We start from the raw sequence: 19,657 nt of genomic DNA, 5'->3' as shown, positions 1-19,657 counted from the left end.
TTTTACAGCCTTGTGTTTCCACCTTTCAGTTGCCAGATCATTATGTTTTCTCACTCAGTGCATTTTCTCTTTATTCTCGTGTCTGCCTATTGTACCTGAGTTTTGGACTATAGCCTAATTTTGCACTTTGACTGCCTGCCCATGCCTTGTTGGACTTGCTTTGCTGCCTTGACTGTCTTCAACCCCTGCCTGTGACACCCTTTTGTGAATCTTTCATTTTACATTGTGTAATGAATCATTCAACTGTGTGTTCCTGGCCTGAGTTGTTAAAGTACACTACTTTGGTCTGCACCTCAGCCTGCACTCCAGCTGACTAACTTCCTGTCTACTCCTAGTGATGGTTTGATTTTAGAGATGTCAAACCCTGAAGCTTGGCAGCTGAGACGCCACAAAGTCTCAGAGTCCAGAGACTCATCTGCCCTGTGACCCTGGGTCTCTGCAGCCCAGCTCAATGATTGGTCCTGATGACTCTGTCATCTACAGTAGAAATCAAGGCCTCCCCGAAATTTTGTGATCACTCATAACGTATGTGATAATGTTATAATGACCCAATATCCACTTGTCGATGCTCTTAATTATAATTTTTAAAACACACAAATGTATGTTATCTTGCATTTAATATAAAAATGCAGAAATTGTTGCACATAAGTAAATGAATAATTCAAAATATGATTTAATTTATAGAGGTCGGCCTGTCAATACCTGATTGCCGTTTTACTTCAGGCTTTCCTGAAGCAATAAGGCTTCGCAGCTAATTGTTTTGCCAAAACGTACAGTTCTGTCAATCTAACCTACTGGCAGCAAATCACGTTCAATCATGCGCTGCTGCAATATTAAAAGTGTTCTAGAGAATTATTTGAGTACAAAACTAATTTTCATCAAAGTTATTTTTTTTTTTGACAGTCAGTGTCCTTTTTAATTGTTCTGAGCATTTGCAGCTGCAATGTTTTTCTTATTAAATATTTGTATCATCTTCAGGCCATTTCTTCTACTGTTATTATACAACGTACATAAGGGTTGGTTAATTTATATAATTTAGCCTACTACAGTAAGTAGAGTAAAACCCTTTTTGAGTTGGGAAATCAGTTCAATGTAGCTGACAGCCTAATGTTATCGAGAGGTTATTGAAGCATGATTTACTTCTGGTTGACACCATATCACACTATGTGTGCCGTACAATCATGGCTTGAAAGTTGCATAACACCAAACACTGGAAAATTGGAAATTTAAACTTGGAGTAAATAATGTTTTTTGACCACTTGGGGCAGGATGAATAAGTTGTGAATTAAAAAATGTACCTACATGCAGCAGTTACAGAGCAAAAACCATCATACCTTCAAAGTTGTGTGTACCTGCTGAGTAAAAGTCTAAAGTAGTTTAGCTCTGTTTTTTTGGAAATATCTGTCTCTTTAGCTGCTCAATGCTCCACTATGTTCACCAGCTAGTCACTGAAGTAAGTCGGACACAGTGGGGTTTCAGTGCGTTTTAACCTCGCAGCAGTGGCTGAAATGATACTTTGAGAGCAGCGAGGGGGAATCAAAGCAATAAAGTTGTGGGCCGGGCAGATAATCAATGGACTGAAACTATCTATAAAGCTCTGTAAAGCCGAGGAGAGCTGCAGCGTCGAGTGATAATTCTCTGACACTACAAGAGACCTCGTTCACAAAAAAACTACTACACATAAACATGTAGTGCACAAATTAGTGAGGCTTCATAACTTGCTATGTCAGCTTTAATTTTGTCATCAATAATTGCTTCCTTTAGTTCACGTCCCCATAAATACCCCACCTTGTGATACAAAGTGAAATTGATGTTGGGGATATTTTTTTTTTTTACATTTAAAACGTGCTAAATGAAAATGAATTAGTCTTGTGAGTTATCACTGTGGCCGCGCAGATAAGAAAGACACAGGGCCTGAATTGGTAATTTATGTCAGTGTTTGAACGATGCTGCTGGGTCAGCATATGCATTTCCATTTCATCAATAGGGTGCCTCCCATATTTTACAAGGTGATTTGTTCATTAAGATGAGAATGGGCTGCAGCTTTCAGGAGGTAAGTACCCACTTCAAAGCACCTGGAGACACATATCAAGATGAACAGTGAGATACACATAAAACTTGCCGAGCTATTTTAGTTGCACTAGGAGGGAGACGGCGCTGGAGAAAAGCACTCTGGTGCAATAATTTGTATGCCTACTACCTGCAGACTGCTAAACAGAGCTGGAGCTTTGAAGCTCCTTCACTCGCACTTTCCCTCCACTTATGGGAATAGACCGAATATTTATTAAGTTCATTTTTGGAAAAGTTCAGATTTCCAACCTCCCTTACTGTTGTCCCATATTTATCCTTTCAATGACAAAGCCTCATAGAGGGTCTGTGGAGAAACTCAATGGATAATTTTGTCTGGCTCTTCCTCACTTTTTTTGCCCGGTTTTGCTAAATGACTATAGATCCCTGGTCACTTCATCAACCTCAATTAACATACCAGGAGAATTCCTAATGGGACTTGAATTACTCCCAATAACTCCAATGCATAGCAGGTCACTCTACTCTCAGGGCACTACAAATTAAAAATTCAATATCTGGTCCTCTCTCGCAATTATTCCCCAAGTGCAGCAAGATTGCCGCAACAACAAAGAGGAAGGGAGAATATTAGTGTTCCCAGTAATTATCTACATCATCATGAATTTTCTCCCAATCAGCATTTAATTATAGTAGTCACTCTAAGCAAATAATATGACTCTCGATGGAGCACATAAGGCAGTAAAATTGTGTTTGCGCTGCGAGCAACACTATCAACAGATCACTGGAAGTCCATTTGTTTCCTGCAGAGCTGAGTGAGCACATCAGCATGTGTGAACACTTGTCAACTTTTAAAGCCGAGGAAAACTTTGGTTGTTTCTACAAACAGTGTGAATGTGCTTTGTGAACAACATTCTCAGCCTGATAATGGCACGCTGGGTGAGATGTTGTTGCTCAAAGTGTCTGTGCTCTCTGCTCAGGTCATCAAATTTCTTTAATTTCTTTTCAAAAACATTAAATTTCATCAAAGACCTTACAGAAACAAAGTAAGCTAGCATTTCAAAGTCAGGTAACCAGCTATGATACAGAGAAAATGACTCGTACTCATACTCACTGTCTCATCTTGGGTTTTATGACAATAAACTTTAATTGAGTGGAACTAACCTTCAATCATTGTCAACAACATGACTTCAAAATATCTAAATGCATTAGGTGCATACACCAATGGGACCTGCATACTTGACCAATCCTGGCACATCATTCATCTCAAATCTGAGTTAAGCAATCTGGCATGTCGTATTTAGTCTGATGTTGGAGAAGTCATGTCGGTGATGAGGTAGCTTTGATTGTCGATTTGAGAACAGACATAGACAGTAAAAAAATATCATGTAAGAAGCTCATCGTAGTCTAGCACTTAACAAATCAGGTAAAATTATTAAACCAGGTCCTATTATTCTGTCATATAATTCAAATGTACCAAATTCTCTCCTTTTACCATCAACTATCTCAGTGTATGTGTTACAAGAGCAAGACCGAGAGATAATGTCCACAAGACACTCACACATGCAGTGTCCAAACCCCGAGGTCCATACCCGAGCAGGTGGCCCGGATGCAACAGGTATATTTTAATGCCAGCCTATATCCACACATTGAGAGTAGGAAAATGTGTGAATAGATGGAGCATTGAAATGTGCGCTCTGGTGAAAGGGAGCAATACATGAGGCAGTAGCCAGTGATTGTTTCACAGAGCGCAATGTAACAAGAAACTGAACATTAGGACAAGATTTTCTTTCCTTTTAAATGAGGGGACTGGCAGAAGTTTGGGGTTCATGTTCAAACTGATGAGTTCATCAGAGGAACCTGCTGGTGTTTTCTGAAGCACGTCAGAATGTCCACCCTGGCCTTCACTCTGACACAGGACTCCTGCTTGTTTGAATGCAGTCTTGTTTGAGCTTCCAACACAGGCTCCTCTCATAGATGTATTTTTCAGGGGGGGATTTCTCAGCCCTCCCCGGCCCCGTCTCTCTCTCCTCCCAGGAGACAACATGGCTGGACTGGGAGGTGCGACAGCTGGAGGTGAGCTGCAGTCGAACACTGCAGGAAGACACGACTGGTGCAGCTGTAGAGCGACAGCTCCTGGTAACTGAGAAACTCCGGGGTAGTGTTTGCTATCTGCAGCATTCTTACGTGAGAGCAGACGTTTTTAACTACAGTGGCAATTGGATAGAAAATAACTGGAATCTGTTCTGTGATCCTCGTTGTTGCTGTGAGTGCTCATGGTCACCGACAGCTGGACCTCACAGTTTGGGCTGGCAGATGATGCCTCTTTTTTCAAGGCTCATTTTGGCCTGGATCTACTTAGCTGTGCTGCATTGGGGATTTGTGAGCTCCAATAAATGACTAACATCGTGTAATGAGCACATTTACATAAAATGTTGTCAGATTATAATAGGCCTGGACAGATTTGAATTCATTTTCACATTATCGTCAAGGTCTTTATTGTTCATCGTACTGCCTTTCATTAATCTGGGATTAAATGCTGTCCTTTGCAATTTACTTTGGAAAAGTGAGTTGAGGAAATGAGCAGCGATGTTGCTGACACAGACTCATCATCTGAGCAGGAACCATTTACACCCCATTTGTACAGCAAGAGGTAGAGAAGTTGGTGGAAGTTGTCCAATCGATCGCTTCTGGATTCTCCCTCAAGCAATGCATCCACACTATAAAATATAAATACTCTTCCTAAAGAAGTCACAACTTTTTTTCCACAACAGCAGTTCTTTGAAAAGACTAAATGAATACAAAGCAGGACACTATGGTACAAACTTTAATTATTGGTGTTGGACTGTTTCTTTTCAGATCTTCAAAGTCATGATAATTATGAGGAAATCTGGATTTAAAAAGGTTCCCTCAAGCTCGATGGTGTTTGTCAGAACTTAAACATGTTGGGTGAAAAAGCATTAGTTAAATTGCAGCGTAAGTGGTTTGATTGTTAAATTAACTACAGTGACATGGCATGGTCTCACTGGTCCCACCCAAGTACTTCTTTGGCCTTGGTCTGGATCAGATGTTGTTTAATCAAATTTGTATGGGGTTAAAACAGTATACCATTTGTTATACATGAAATATGAAAAAGACAATAGAGTTGTTGTTGTTTTTTTTTTTTACTTTCCTACTGTGAAATGACGAGCCTTTCTTGGGCTCCACTTGTTCAAACTGTGCTGCTCATGGATTCCCACAGACTCATTTTATGCCTTATAACTGCTTTCATCTAGAGATGTTTTTCAACTTCAAAAGGGCCGGATTCAAAGCTCATTAACAGAAACATGCAACAGCTACCACACTGCAGCTGTTTTGCTTTTGTCGACTTTGCTTCTCAGGATTCCTGCAGAGAGTTGGGGCTCTTTGGGAGCCTGAGCTGCTCCCTGAAAAATCCCTCGAAATAACGTTTCATTTTCAGATTTTGCATAAAACATATCTGAGGTTGACGGAAATGTCATTGGATTTGCAGGTAATTGGTCGGAAACCAAAGTATTGGCCAAAATTTGAATTTAGACTAGATGAAAGGTTGTGGGGTCTATAAAGTTAGAATACATTCTCATGGTTCATACTAGTCTGAATCTAATTTATTGCAATCATCTATTATTGCAAAAATGTCTCTATGTCAATCTCATGAAGGTACTAGAAGAAAATTGAAGTAAAATCAGCTGAGCACCAAATTCATTGGGATTTATCAGGGAATACTAAACCAGCAGATGTGTGTACAGCACCAGTTTGTCTACTATAGGTTTATCCTGTTGAACCGAGTGACGTGGCTGCATAGGTTAAAATCATGTTCATTTTATGAAAAGAGATTTTGATTATCAACCATAATATAGTAACCATCCAAGATAGACTTACCCAAATCGACCACATTGTGAGACAATGTTGAATGCACCTTTAGAAGGCAAGTTTAGTCAAGGAAAAGTACAACACTACCCACAATTGTCAGCAACCTCTCTGATTGGTGGAGCTTGCTGTTACCATGAAAATGTTTACCACGAAAGTGAAAATCATGCCGGCTAGGATCTGTTATGATCTGCAATGACTGGATCATTCAGGGTTACTACACTACATTACTGTGCACTATATTAAACACTTTATACATACATGCATACAAGATACAAACTACAATATATTGCAACAATAAATTGTAGTTTGTATCAAGGTTGAGTTCGAGAAGAAACACCGGAAGTCGTTGGAAAGAGATCATTCTCAGTGGCCTATGGGATGCGTAATTCCTTCACTCAAATAATTCTGTACACAGTCTTCTACCTTTGCCTTTTTTTTGCTTTCCAATTTTTTTTTGCTTTGAATCAAATGTTTTATGGTCACGATTAATCTCGTAGTTGGTCAGCCTGGTTAGAGGCTTTAAACTCTTCTTACAAGGATTTCTGAAAAGTTAATCGAGAAAATGAATGGGGAAATTCCTGCCAGAACCAGAGCTCTTCTAAAAGTGGCTGGTCACTGTTTCGCTCTAGTTGTGGAGATACAGTATCAGTCTGCATCAAACATGAGAGAGATGCTTTGGTTTCGAAGGTCGTGAACCATGGTGCTAAAATAATGTCATGTAGACCCAGTGAATCAATCAAATATAAAGAGGGATCCTTCCACAACAGTCAGAAAGTTTAATCCAAGTATGTAACAGTAGCTATAGAGCTGGACTACTGCAAAGGCATTCAACCAAACCATTTTATATACAACTAAATTGAAGAATAACATGAAAAAAAAACTGAATTAACATGCTATTGTTAATTTAAATGGCGAGTTTGTAACATGGTGCACTTTGAAAGAGCACACCCCCATGTGTGTGTGTGTGTGTGTGTGTGTGTGTGTGTGTGTGTGTGTGTGTGTGTGTGTGTGTGTGTGTGTGTGTGTGACACCCGGCTGAAAGGAGGATCAGAGGGATGAAGCAGATGTTTTTGTGCAGGTGAAATCAACAGGGAGGCTCACCATCTGTGTGGACCGGATTCTTTTCCACACACAGTTCAGTGTTTCACAGGTTGAGTCAGACAGTTTTCTCTGATGGGTCGACGAGGTGGCCCTGAGTGAAGGGACGCACATCCACAGCATGCAAACCAATCAGGGACAAGGACTTTAGTTTCCCTTAGTTTCCCTGCAATGAGTCACACTGAGTCAAGACCTGCTCGACACGACTCAGCTAAGTCCCCGATACCATTCACATGGAGACCAAAACCTGCAGGAAATTAAATTAGTCCCTTATTGTATATTTCAAGTTGTGTACAAATAAAGTATCTATTGAATGATGTAAAGCCTGATGATATACTATAAGAGCTACTGCAACACAACATCTTTGTACCAACACTCCTAGTCTCAAAATGTGCACACGCAAAAATAACACGCTCGTGCATATGATGCAAGTGTGAAGAATAGTATCCAGGGAGCAGAAAGGCACACACATTTCTGTTCTGGGCATTATAGAAGTGGCAGGCTCAATGCATTTTCTCGACATGTTCTTGATGAATCTGTCCCCAAGAAGGGGGTTAGCACTTTAGAGACAGGCTGGGGACTGGAGAATTCAAAGTGACCAATTGAACGATGGGAGCATCAACCACTGTCCCCGCCTCCAAAAGTCTCAAAATTCAATTTGATGAGTGAGCCGCTGTTGGGGCTTACCTCAGCTCTGTGCTCATGGAACTCCAGTTGTGCACAGATCAGAAATGCTCGATAGCTATGCCTTTCTGTTCGTGGATACTGTTCTGTGCTCTTGCAAAGTAGAAATGGTCCTTCACGAGTATGTTTTTGCGCTTGCAGATATTCTTCTGTGTAGTCATAAGCTGCTCCACAGTTCCTCCATATATTCTCCGGAAGAGAGACATGTGTGAACGCAAATGACCGAGTGAGATTTTGGACTTTCTGCCTGGCCTCCAAGTATAATATCCATATAAAATCCAGGAGAATTGGATGTGTGAGCACAGCGGGGGATCCCGGATTCAGCCTGAGCAGGTGGGGGGGTGGGCGGTTGATGACGCTTCTAACTGAAAAATTGTTGTCATACATGTAGAAGACACCGACGAAGATGTCAAGAGAGTGTATGGTGATAGGAGCCGACACCGGTGTCGGTGTGTCAAGAATATTACGTGATCTCTGCAGCAGGGTAAATACGTCACTTCCTGCCTCTGTCTGCTGCACCCGGCTGCTCCACCTCTTGCCTGAGTAATGCGGAGGAGTTGTTGCTGTTGTGAATGTGTCTGTGCAGAGGACCTCTCACTGTGTTGTGCATGTGTGAAAGGCAAACTCTGGGTAAAGTCTGTGGCCAATTCTCTGGATTTGACCTGCAGGTCATGACTGAAAAACGGCTTTACAGTACGCAAGGGCACGTTTTTACGGGAATCAATTTTAAGACTAAATAAACACCATGCAGATCCTGCCACCTTCTCATTTGGAGTGTGAGGAGAACAGTTACTGTATACTGTACACAAGTACTATTCAGGCTGGCAAGACCATATCTCATTCTTCAAATAATGTTCTCCTTTCAATTTCTATTGCTTTCTCTTATTTCTCCAACCTTTCTTTGACTAATATCGGCACTTATTCCTTCTGTCCCACTCTTCCTGTCATTTCTAAATTCTGATTTGATTATACATTTAATGTCCTTCATTTCTCATCTCATGTCGTAGTTATCCGCCATCTCATTTTCTTCAACACCAATAAGTCCTGAAATCCAGGAACTTCCCTCTTAATTACCTCCATCGATGTGTTTGATTGTTCCGAAGAATATGCCTGGATTTTCAAAATACTTGGTAATGCACTGCTGAATTAAGGTCCTATCAGCACATGCTTGATTTGACTTCCTCTGTCCAAAGTAAAGCAAGTAGATCAGCTCGTCACTCCGTATACTTCTAAAATGATAACGCTGATGCTTCAGATGCAGCTGTATACATTTTGAATGACTTTTACTGACTTCATTTTGTCACAATCTTTTGTCTTTTCCTAATTAACATGTTGCAATCAACCCTCACTTTTTTAGAGTCCATAGAGGGACAATAGAGAAAGGCACTTTGGGGCTTCACATTTTATCAGCTACTCCTATGACCTTATTCTCTATTGTCCACCCGGAGCTCATTGTCTGTCCTGTTCCCTTCTCTTTACGTGGTTTTAATAGACTCTGAGCCAGATGGTTCCCCTTTTGTTCCTTTACATTTTCCCAATATGTTAATGCTCGCTGTGTTCTTATTTCCAAAGGCATTCAATCCATTTCAACAAGCAAAGCTGCATGCACAGTCATAGTTTTAGCCCCACAGCACAGTCTTTTAGTTTGATTTTGGATTGTATCCAATTTCTTAAATAAAGTTGCTGATGCTGAATCATACAATACACATCTATATTCAAGGTTGGACCTGATCATATCAGTGTAAATGGGTTTTAAAGCAGATCTATTTGCTCCCCACTCTCTGGTCCATAAACATCCAATAATATTCAATATCTTCTTACATTTTCCTCTCATTCTTTGAACATGTATTTTCAACGTGGGCATCTCACTAAACCAAAGCAGGTGGCTAAAGGCGGAGCCTGCTTAACTACAGAGGCAATAGACCAGGCCAGGAGCTGCATCAGTGTGTGGGAAATGTTGTTGTTTTCAAATAGTCTGATCAGCCAGTACAGAGGCTGTATCTCCCTCGTGTCTCATTTCTACAGTCTGTTAGTTGACTTGATGGCTTCTTGTGTTACCAGTAGTTTTTGAGTAGAGCTCTGTTTGCTTGACCTCTTTTATGGCCCCAATCTCCAATTTTGCTTATTAATTCATTCATTTGTATTGTTCGTATTTTCTAGGTGAAATAAATCCCATTTTACTGAGTTTTACAAAGTACTGACGGCATGAAAGACTCATTTATTCCAATTCACCCCATAGCATTAGTGATATGCTGAGATTTTTACTTACCCTCTGGAATATTTTACACATAATTAAAACTACATTTAATATCAATTAAGTTCTCTAATAATAGCTGTATAGATCCTGAGGGATTGTATCTTCAAAAAGTGAATGAAAAAACTGAATCTATAATGATGAGGACACAGCCCAACACATTGTTGCTTTCCCGCATACAAGGATTGAATTGACAGCAAACTCTGCCTAACTATATGAGACAATGGAGTGCGGAGCACAATAGAGGATTGAATGCTGCAAAGAATTACAGGGGCAGCTACTCTATGCATGGCAATTGCATCTGTTCATTGATTTTGGGGCTGTCTGGAGTTCTTGCAAGGTTGAAAGTGAATCAAAATGAATGAAGACCTCTGGTGTTGGCGACTCCAGTAAATAGATAAAGACATTTTTTAGATCAATAAAGTTCTTTAAATGTGATTCAAACGTGTAATTGTGGTCGCTGAAGTGACAAAAGCACAACTCCAAAAGAAAAGGGACTGGACCCACTGATTGGCCAAAGTCATATTCTCCAAGGATATACAGTATCATCAACAGTTTTGTACAAATTAAAACAGTACCAGAACACAACAATCCAGGTCATTGCAGTTGAAGCGCTGGAACCAATCACACAATTATGTAGCCATTGTTTTAATTTGCTGGCTGACTGTAGCTTCAGTGATATGCTCCATACTGTTTTCCAGTGGAAAGACTAAAAGCCAGTCTGTACACCTTCCTGAAAGAAATTAGGAATTTCAAGTGAATACAGTTGAGGTATCTGCACACAGCAAACGATGGAAGCCCAGTATTCCTGTTAAATTGTGTTTTAGGCCCCACAGTAATAACACGTTATGTCGTCATCAAGCTGCTGGGCCCCTTGACACGCGGCACCATTCTATAGCCCTGAACAGACTTACCTTTTGTCTTTAACTTCACTGTCACCTGAGATCTCTGTGGATTTGTCACCTGCACATTCATGTCGCTGACTCCTCATTGTGACTGTTCCATCTGCAGCCTCAGCAGACCAGGCTCCGTCTTTCAGTCTTCAACTGTCCAGTGATGGTCTGTGTCCACTGCAGCCACATGCGTGTGTATCTGAGTAACCGTAGCCTTTCCATGAGGGTTAGAAGATACACAAAAATGTTCCAATCGGCCACCTTCAGCTTAACAACCATCTATTGACGATATGTTCATATGAGCTGCACACACACACACACACCGTCATTTGATTTCATGAAGACCAAATTATGTTATTTTCCCCAGTCTGAGTTTCCAGATTTGTTTATACTATGTTTGTGAGTGTGTGTGTGTGTGTGTGTGTGTGTGTGTGTGTGTGTGTGTGTGTGTGTGTGTGTGTGTGTGGTGTGTGTCTGCATGTGTCAGAGCAACAAAGAGAGAAAGCGAGGGAGCGGAGTCAGGATGGGCTGAATGAAGCTATGAAGAAACATTTGATCCATAAAAAAAAATATCATTCATTATGAGGTGATCAGTGTTGATAGTGTGGCGGTCGCTTCAATCAAGTTGATGTATTGACACAGAGAAGCTAAGTATAAGCTTTAACTGTAGCAGGTTAGAATCATGGAGAGAGAGAGAGAGAGAGAGAGAGAGAGAGAGAGAGAGAGAGAGAGAGAGAGAGGGAAAAGTGACTGAGCAGAGTCAGGATAGACTGAATTAACCAAGTAATGTTTACAGTATAATATATAATACGTGCTGGTTCCAAGGTTAGAGTTAAATATATGGAGGCCGGCTATTATAAAACGCAAATTACCCAAAGAATTACACCCAAAAAAGAAATTGACGTTGGACTTAGCCAATCGCAAATAGATGATATATTTGTCCAATTGCCCAACTCTACTTTCCATCAGCTTTAACCAATCTGTCCATTCTTCGCTGACATTTCTCATCAACAAGGTGTTTCCATCTGTAGAACTGCTGCTCACTGGATACCACGTGTTTGGCTCCATTCTGAGTAAAAACTCTATAAACTGCTGTATGTGAAAATACTCAAACCAGCAGATCTGCATCAACAATCATTCCAAAGTCAAACTCACCGACTTCACGTTTTCCTCCAGTCTGAGGTTTGATGAGAGCATTGAGATCTACAAGCATCAGACTGAAGTTGTGCGCAGGTGAGTCTACCTGCTCGTCAGCTGGACACCCTGAGCCTCTCAAAAACCAGTGCTTTGTTGAGTTGGACCACTGACACATTACTGGCTGACCCGAGTATTTTTTACTGAGACAAGCCATGTTGAAGATAAGTGAACCAAAAAATAAGATGTAAATTGTTCATGATGAGCTTTCATGTCTGGATTTTGAATGCATAATAATATTAAATATGAATCTGGTCATGAAAATATGCAATTAAAAAACTTCCATCAAAAGCAGACAATAAAACACTTAACCTTCCCCAAATTGTCCCTGCTCTCCCCCCCTAATAACTTTCATATTATCCCTTAAGTAATGCTAGTGCTAGTAAGGAATAATCTCAGGATCATTATATCATGTCACCACAACACGTGACTGAAAGCTTCAGGTTTGAATCCACATCCAGTGTTTTACAATACGCAATGCAACAGGGCTAGAAATGATTGGGAGAATCTTAGGAGCAGAATGACTGGGCAACCATCCAAGTCAATTAAGTCAGGAAGTGTGAAGGCGCACATATTCATGACTGTCCTTTGTTAGCCCCAGTAACAGAAAAGGAAAAACAAAACCACAGTAATTGTTTTTGTGCAAAGATATACTTGTAAACAATGACAGTGTTGCAAATTGCTTACCATGACGTGCAGAATACAATTCTTTTCTGCAAACAACCCATCACGGAGCCAAGAAATCACTGTCAAGACGAGACGTGTGAAGTGAAACTCTGCCATCCACTGGGTAGTTCAGAGGGTTTCAGTGGAGATTAATAGCAAGTACTGTTATAGATGTCCTGCAGAGGACCCGTAAGGCCATTCCAGCAACTATCTGTTTCCCTGCTGTCAGGTGAAAATATTAAATTGAGGAGATTAATCTCTGCTGTCTGGAGCACTATAAGGTTTGGCTCGCCTGGTTTTGTAAGCACAGATACAAAAGCAACAAATACAGCCAAGTGTCACTCGTGATTTGCACTATTTTTGAAGCCGTTATCTATTCAGGGGTTGTTTCTGTTCTTCCAGTAATGCCCTACATCACTTTGTTGCATTGACATCAGCACTGCTGTTCACTGAGCAGCTCCACCAGAGCCCAATCATGTCTCCAGTTCAGTAACAATCAAACCAGCAACCACTGCTCGGAAAAACTGTGTCACCATCATGTAAGTACAGTTTTTGCTCATGAATCCAACTACAAATGTAATGCATATATGGATTCTACATGCATGAAGGGGGGGATTTTATGCAACTTCTACACCGCCCCGGTGCTACTGGCCAAAATCATATCGGAGTATTTTACATCATTGTAAAACTTTCCGTTTAGATCTAAACTGTGATTAAAATCCTTCTGCACACTCATTTTCTGAAAATACATGAGTCAGTCAAAATAAAAATAGCAACCATAGGAAGCGGTCGTCTCATAATAAAACAACCTCATGAGTTCTTTGTGCAAGGAACTTTCTGTCTCAATCTTTTCAGCACATATTCAAATGCAACATCAAATTTAATTCGGGTGTAATTATTGACAATGCTACGTAAGCAGAAGGGGCATCTGTTGTCAGAAATAGAATATAATATACATTTTTTGTAATTCATTTTTTAATCGACTTTTATCATTTTATAAACAATGTAATTCATATAGTATAATGCACAATTATGTTTTCATTAGTCATTCAGTCAGTAAAAAGTGTTTTAATGGGAAGGTGCCTCCATGTTGCACAAATATACAAAAGAAACGATCAGAGTGGACAGTTATAGTGATGTGAGTATAAATCTTTGTCATTGGGGACAGTTTTACTCTCTCAGCACTAGTACTATGGCCTTATGATGTCAGTCTAATGTAATTACCTGATTTATACAACATCATTTTTTGGGGGGCACACACTAATGGGGATTATTGCTGATTATCGCGAAGATAAATTTCTCTGTCAATGTAATAATTTGAATAACAACCAATAATATGTAAGGGTCTGATCTCCCATTGACCTCACGAGTGAAGTGCAAGTGGAAGGAGAAGATGGAGAAGAGCAGCGAGCAGGACTGCAGGACATCACTATGGCTTACTTGTAGCCCAGATCTGGCAAAAAGGAGCGGACAACACAAATGGCATCATTCCGCATGGTATGTGGGCCACATGAGGATAGAATATGACCAGTGGTCCGGACCTGGGCACAGATTTAGGCCAGTTCTAGTTCGTTTGATCCATTCTTGTTTGCTATGCGCTATCACTATGGCTTACTTGTAGCCCAGATCTGGCAAACAGGAGCGGACTGCAGAAGGGCCATCATTCCATTCGGTATTTGGGTTAGATGACAGTGTTCAGTGTGGGGCAAATCTGGACGTGGTACTGTGAACTGTGCAGTGCCTTTGTGAGAGATACGTTGCTCACTCTCATCACTTTTTGCCAGGTAGTGGAGACTGTGTTCAGGAGGAGCTTCACTGGTCATCACAGAGGATTTGCCCAGCGCAGTGGAAGATCTGCAAGGGTGTGGTCCCTGTGATTCAACACTAGGTGTTTGCCTCTGTGTATTTGGATTCCCTGGATTAACTCGGGGATTATACCAAGTGAGATACTGTGATTGTGCTGTTGTTTCACATTATGCATAACTGAAGTGGTTAATTCCTTACATTTCAGAGGCAATTAACGCCTGGGAAGTTTTCCCTTATCCTCTCATGAGTTACTGAAGGGAGCGAGAGTCAAAGTTATAAACCTTGTTTTTAAAAAATATCCAAACAGCCTGAGCTGTAATTTGTGTTTACTACCAGTGACACATATTTGCATACCAAGCATTTTTATATTGGAATTATCATTAAGACCACGTTGCGCTGACAGTAGCAAGTGGTTAAGTGCTGCTGTGACTCAGAACAGCCTCACAGAGCTGCTAGCTGTAGTCTCTTTGTACTGTTTCCATGAGTTTCCAAAGGCACTGGGAACATATATATGTATATGTATACTTTCTGCAATTTCCTGATGTGGTTTCTGCTGGTCAGTGTTAAAGTCTGTTCAGACTATCACAATGCAAAGCTCTGATGCTAATCCTATGCACCCGCAGCTGCCTGTGAAATGTGCAGTTCATTGCTTTACTGTAAAGTGCCACAGTGTGTAACAAACATTATATTGATAGTGTGTGAGAAATGAAACCCCTGATGACGCAGAATCCCCAAAACTTTGATCTTACATCCATCTCCCCAGTCATGCCCACGTTTAAATGCTAAGAAGACGGGATACAACTGTGCTATAAATGTGCTGGGTAATTGGTGCACCATTTTGTCACTGCATGAATTATTCATTTCTGGTTGTTGCTTCTCCAACTTGTAGTTACCTCGTCTAAAACGGTCCAAGGAGAGATTTATCACTTTGCCTGCTGTCAAATGAGAATATATTAAAGTGAGGTTTGAGCATCGCTTCTGAGATAAATGCCATATTTATAATGCCCTCGGAGAGATGATGGCAGCTGATAATTTGCCTTCTTGATATGTGTCCCCAGTGCTGACTTTGACTCTGGTTTGTTCAGAGATAGATGTAAGGAAGAAGTCTACCAGCAGAGCATGGGTGATTGTAAATGAATAATGGAGGTGAAATCCTACCAAGACAGGAGGATGTATTGTTTAGGATCGGAACAGAGGAGGCAGGGTGCATTTAGTGACTCAACAAAAAATCCAAAGAGAGGGTGCGGACACTTATTAAGTCATTTGTAGCGTCATTTGTCACTGTTGTCTCACAGACGCAGACTTCTTGTTCACCTAAAGGGCATGCAAGTTGAATTTGTGGTGACTAATGAACTGTAATAAAGCTGAAGTTTGCTGAGAGACAAGAACTTTTGTTGTATTGTTGTGTTAAATGGAATTCATTAAAGTGGACAGGGCATCTATTCCCAGCACTGTTTTCCTTTCAGCAGTGCCGTGCTGCAGCTTGTGAATTTCATAACCTTTAGACAGAACCTAATGTGTCGTACGCTTCAGATATGTCAAAATGAACGTCATTGACCTGTTTGTTTTTATCAGTGCTCTGGCAACATGCCCTTTTGTGTCCACTCATGACCAATCACAAGGTTTGGACTTTAAGACACATCTTTGCGTTTCTCTTGATACACTGACATTTAACCTATCACAGTGACAGACTCTTTTTTTCTCCCTGCCCTCTTCACTGCAGAAAACATCCACGTCAACTATTGTGCGAAACATTTTAAAGATTCAAAGCTGCACTCCGCCCTTTTCCCAAGTGAATCCAAGAGCGAATACATTGCTCCTTTATCAGCCGCCACTTTTCAGAGGATCCGAGGCTGAACTATGTGCAGTCAAATGCACACTCGTTAGACAGATATGAAGTTAGAGCATGTCACGTAGAGGAAAAATCGGAATACAGCCTGCAAAGTTATATCAGTCATGGACCTTTGTCAGGGAATAATAGAAAAAAAACATTTTGCCAAGAGTGATATGAGAAGATTAAACACACTGTGCTTGAGTAATATACTGCACCCAGATAAAATTATATATAAATATACAATCATAAAACCACAAATTGTTGTTTTTACACTTTGGTCATTGTAAAAACAATATATTACTTAATTAGCTTTGGGTTGGTGGAATTTCTTACCTTTGATTAGGCCAGGCTAGCTTTTCCATCCCCTGGTTTGAGTCATTATGCCAAACTAAGCTAAGCTAATCAGACATCCAACCCTATCTAACTTTTTTGGGAGGTGTTAAAATAGAAAGCTGACTAACAGTATATGTAAAAAAAAAAAATGTTTTTAAGTAGTAGGAAAATGTCAATGACTTTCTATTCTAAGTAAAAATGAAGTAAATAGATCAGTAATACTCTTAATATCTAGTTAATATTTCAAACAACATTCTAGTGTTAGTAAGTTTTATGTTAGACAGTCTGGCTGACATTATATTGCAACAGTAATGTAATGACGTGAATGTAAAACTTGTGGAAATACTTGTTTTAAAGGAGTACTTCAACAGTATGGGAGACGTGGTTTTTCACTTTGTTTGAAAAGTAAGATTAGAAGATTCCACTGTCTGACATTATATAAGGATATACAGGCAGCAGCGATCAGGAGGATACCTCAGCTTACTGACTAACTGTAGTCCATCACACAAGCCCCAGAAGAGGAACAACTGTTATTTTGTTTTTTGTACAACTTAAACAAATAACAAAATGTGTGGATAAATGGGCTTTAGATATATGTACATAGAGAGTTTTGCTATGTTTGGGCAGAGCTAGCTTATTCTTATAACACTATGCTAAGCTTACTGCAGAGCTGGCTCCAGCTAGTGAATGCACAATCACGAAAGTGGTATCATTCATATAACTCTTGGCAAGAAAGTAAATAAGCATAGCCCCCACAATGTCCATTCCTTTAAATGTAATATCAAGTAAACAGCCAGAATAATTTATAGGGACAGTAACTCAGTAAGATTTCAAACAAAAATGCAACACAGCTCCACAGTCTATGCTGAAGGTTGCACCATCACACTAATAATTGCTTTTTCTTACAATTCTGCCCTCTGAGTTCCCAAACACAGCAAAGAAATACAAATAGTTGAGATCTCACTGCTTCTTCGTGCACATGAAACTTCACTTCTCCCATTTGTCATGAGCCTACAATCACACTGCTAATTTAGTGACTTATCCTGCTTGTTGGTGTAATAGATACCAGACTAGTTCATTTGGCCACCATTCTCATGTGGGAGGATCCAGGTTACACAATCTTAAAAAATGTGACTGACAAAAAAAATATGAAAAGCATTATGACCAATATATGTATGATTTTTTAAAACCATTTTAGCAATTACATGTTATTACAGGAGAAAGTGGAGACTATGTGCATAGTCAAAGCAGACACTATCAATAATCATTGCATCAATATACCCAATAACCCAAATTGTCAATAAAATGTTGATACAATAAGGTGCTCTCACTCTTTCGCTCTTTCTTTCAAATGTCTTTCAGATCATTCAAAAATCATGATACTGCTTCCTGATTACAACGTATTTCTTTTCCAACTTTGTATCAACAATGAATATTATTAATATTGTTTTTGATATCCATTGTCAAAGGCAAACTCAGTGTAGAAAGACAAGGCAGGCAGCAGCAGCAGCAGCAGCAGCAGCAGCAGCAGCAGCGGCGTGGACACACGCTGCGAGCCGCACCAGTTCAGCGAGGTATTCATCACGCACACGCCAGAGGTCCATCAAGTCCTCATTGCTGCTTGTTATACCCTCACTGATCAAGTTGACTGTTTACGGCACAAGCCAATACAACCCTCAGGTGATGGGGAAATGGCCCAGTGCTCCCGCCATTAGACGGACGTCCTCCTGCCGGCCGCTAGCGATGAATTAAAATCACTTTATGCTTACGATCATGACATGCCGGTTTATTTGCAGGGTTTGCCTTTGGGATGATGAGTTACAGTGGCAGACAGTTCAAAATGACCGCGCACATAAATCATATTATCGTGTAATGAGAACTCATTATGCAACCCAGACACAACTCAGGCTGATAGAGTGGGGTTTATGGGTGAAGCTATTACATGGCAGGCAATACCTTTGCTTTCAGCCACAGTGACAAGGAATACATTGTAAGGTGCGAGTGTGAGAGAGAGCTGTGTGTGTGTGTTTCTGTCAGTCTGTGTGTTCCATGCTTCTCATGTATGTTGCTCTGACTGACTCTCGTTGCAAAGAACCTCATGTTTAGTCTGCCGTGTTTCTGCAGAGCTTAAGAAAAAAACAGTGGCTTTTCTTTTTTGCTGATGTGGAACAGGCCTCGTTGGCTCGCCTCCTACAACATTAATTAACAGCATAGCTCATGATGGACGACCTCAGCTTTAGCTACCTAGCTCCCATTCATCATCAACACATTGGAGGATGGAACTCCAAATCTTTAATTTCACTCCTTTCTTTTGTTCTCACAGCACAAGCAAAGTCGTGTTTCCCCCCCTCATAATCACAATGTAAAGATGATCCACTGTCAAATTTCAACAAAAAGGTTGTTGCTTAATATTTATGTGGCTTATCAGAAGACATTTGATCTATTACTAGCTATAAATCATTCTTCTGCGACTTTATAAATGTGGCTTTTTTTATCACTGTTGAAAAATTGGCTCAGACAACTTTGACATGAAAAATAATGTAACATTATATTAAACTTTTTCAAAAAGCTTTGAACAACATTTGTATAAGTCAAAATTTGCAAAGCATTCATAAGCTGTAACCAATTGTGTCTTTAAGGGGTAATACGTCACTGACAAAGACGAGACAATATCCAGGTTGTGAAAACGTCTGTTCCCTATGTCAACGCACCATTTGGGTGCAGGCAGCTTTTGATATGACACTACTGCAATTACTCAAAAGATGCAATTTGAATTTCATTCAAAGTCTTGGATAATTTGTAGTTCTGATGGAGAATATAAATACGTTGGTCATTAGATTGGTGTGATATCAGTGTGAATGGTAGTTTGTCATGTCACTTATCCGGGTGGCTACTCTGTACAATCCCTTAGAGTAAGTAACTGTGCAGTGATTCAACTTACTGGGTAACTGGTGGGTTTTTAAAGTCAAAATGCAACTTGTT

This window comes from Hippoglossus stenolepis, chromosome 2 (genome assembly GCF_022539355.2).
Source record: "Hippoglossus stenolepis isolate QCI-W04-F060 chromosome 2, HSTE1.2, whole genome shotgun sequence".
In the NCBI taxonomy this organism is placed as follows: Eukaryota; Metazoa; Chordata; class Actinopteri; order Pleuronectiformes; family Pleuronectidae; genus Hippoglossus; species Hippoglossus stenolepis.
Note: the sequence above shows the minus strand (reverse complement) of the source record.